Source organism: Athene noctua, chromosome 1 (assembly GCF_965140245.1).
Source record: "Athene noctua chromosome 1, bAthNoc1.hap1.1, whole genome shotgun sequence".
Taxonomy (NCBI): Eukaryota; Metazoa; Chordata; class Aves; order Strigiformes; family Strigidae; genus Athene; species Athene noctua.
Genome location: NC_134037.1, coordinates 78848691 through 78850466, shown reverse-complemented (window position 1 = coordinate 78850466; position 1776 = coordinate 78848691). Strand labels below are relative to the sequence as shown.

At 43.4% G+C, this 1776-nt stretch overlaps 1 long non-coding RNA gene across 1 annotated transcript; it reads left to right on the top strand.

The window, feature by feature from the left end:
- Positions 1-212: 212 nt before the first annotated feature.
- Positions 213-1566, top strand: LOC141969274 (uncharacterized). Its single transcript, XR_012635021.1, has 3 exons — positions 213-301; positions 1327-1391; positions 1474-1566. It is a non-coding gene; the product is annotated as an uncharacterized LOC141969274 (long non-coding RNA).
- Positions 1567-1776: the final 210 nt, after the last annotated feature.

Below are 1776 nucleotides of genomic sequence, written 5' to 3'. Positions count from 1 at the left end.
AAGACTTCTGAGCTTGTGCTAGTCCTGGGCGAAATCAAAGTGAGTGCCCAAGTGTCCCATCATTGTCCTTTCCTATTACCTTTTTGAGCACAATGGGACAGCAGTCCTGCTGAGAGCCTCTAGGGGCTACTACAGTTCAATAAATAACAATAAATGAAATGCAAAACTGGTTTTGAGTCTGATACAGCCTGGGTTAATCTCTGCTGTACAGTCTTGGACTTCAGAGTTACATGCAATGGAATTTGGCCCGTTGAGCCTTTGCTGTCTGCTCTTGCATTACCACAAAGGATAAAGAATGGCAGTGAGTACAAGCTACTCTCTTAGGACCCAGTATTTTGTCTTGTTTTCCTGGGGGAGAAATTAGTCTTTTAGGACTCTTTCTTGCTTTGTTCCCTGCTTTCTGATAATGGTATAAAAGTAGCATCTTTATCTCATGCTGGGTTCTGCAGAGAACACACTAACTTTGTGTACATAACAGTTATTTCACTCTTTGCTAATGCTTTCATGAAATTTGCTTTTATTTGAGTTAATAAGAATCAATGTTTTACTAATTTGCTCTTTAAAGATACCACACAACCTTGATAATTCTCTCCCACCACATGGGGTTCAGTTCACTGTGAAGTGTTGTATGCAATGTAGGAGATGCAGCGAGAGAGTATGCATGTGAAAGAAGGGGTGAGCTTGAGTGCAGTGTATTTAAGAAACTCAGACTTTAGGAGGAAATCTCTACAGGATATCAAAGCAAATTTCTATCCAAGAAGGTTTCACTGTGTCAATAGATGTAGCACAAGGGCTGCCTGTTGTTTCACAAACAATGAATCTTCTCCAGCCTATAAATAATGTAAAGACAAGTCTCAGGATTTTTAAAAAATTCTGCTAGCTTGAGGCTACCTACCCAGCATGCCTCCTTGTTTACAACTTCCCGTGCAAACATATACTGTGTTCATTTTCAGACAACACATCAGCTTTCCTGACTTCTGGAATTAACCTCTAGTACATATTAACAGCAGCTTTTAAAGCAGTTTTTACATACAGAGATGTTCAGCCACATGGAGGGGTGTGCTCTCACATGACGAGAGGTGAGCTCCTTGGCATGAGGTGTGTGGTGCAGCCCCTTCACCTGTACATGCTAACGAGTTACCACAATCAGCTGCCAGTCCCTTGGCAAGCACCAGCTCTTCAGGGAAGTGCTCTAAAATCCATTTACAAATGTAAAATGAAACAGCGCATTGAGTAAAAGTGCTACTGCAGCTTACATAGTTCTGGGGAGATAAATGGGGACTACACAGAGGAATAGATTTGTGAAATTAAATGTTTTGTTCAAAGGTAGCAAGTATGTTGTCATCCTTGGCGTGCAAGGGCCTGAACTCCCAACATCTCCAGGAGTGCAGGTGAGTGCCCTAACTGCTTGAGCCCTCCTCACATTTCATTTGTCTCTCATCCCAAATTTTGTGTGCTCTTTTTCCTGTGCAGATGCTGTAATCCCAGTGGAGAGAGTGTCTGCTTAGGCTAACCTGTCTTGCCAAGGTTAGGACCCCTTCCGCAGTGTGGACACATGCGCTTGAACCCTGGCAGGCTGCAGTGGGCACAGATCCCGTGCCTGCCACTTCCCAACCGGCAGCCTTTTGTAGGAAATACAGATCCTTGTCCTGTTTCTGTGGTGTCTCATCCTGTCCCTGCAGCTGGGGTGGACTCTCTGACAAATATTTGGCCATGTAGTATTTAGACTTAGAATGGAGATGATCAGGCAGAGCGTGCTTTTATATAGTCAGAAAA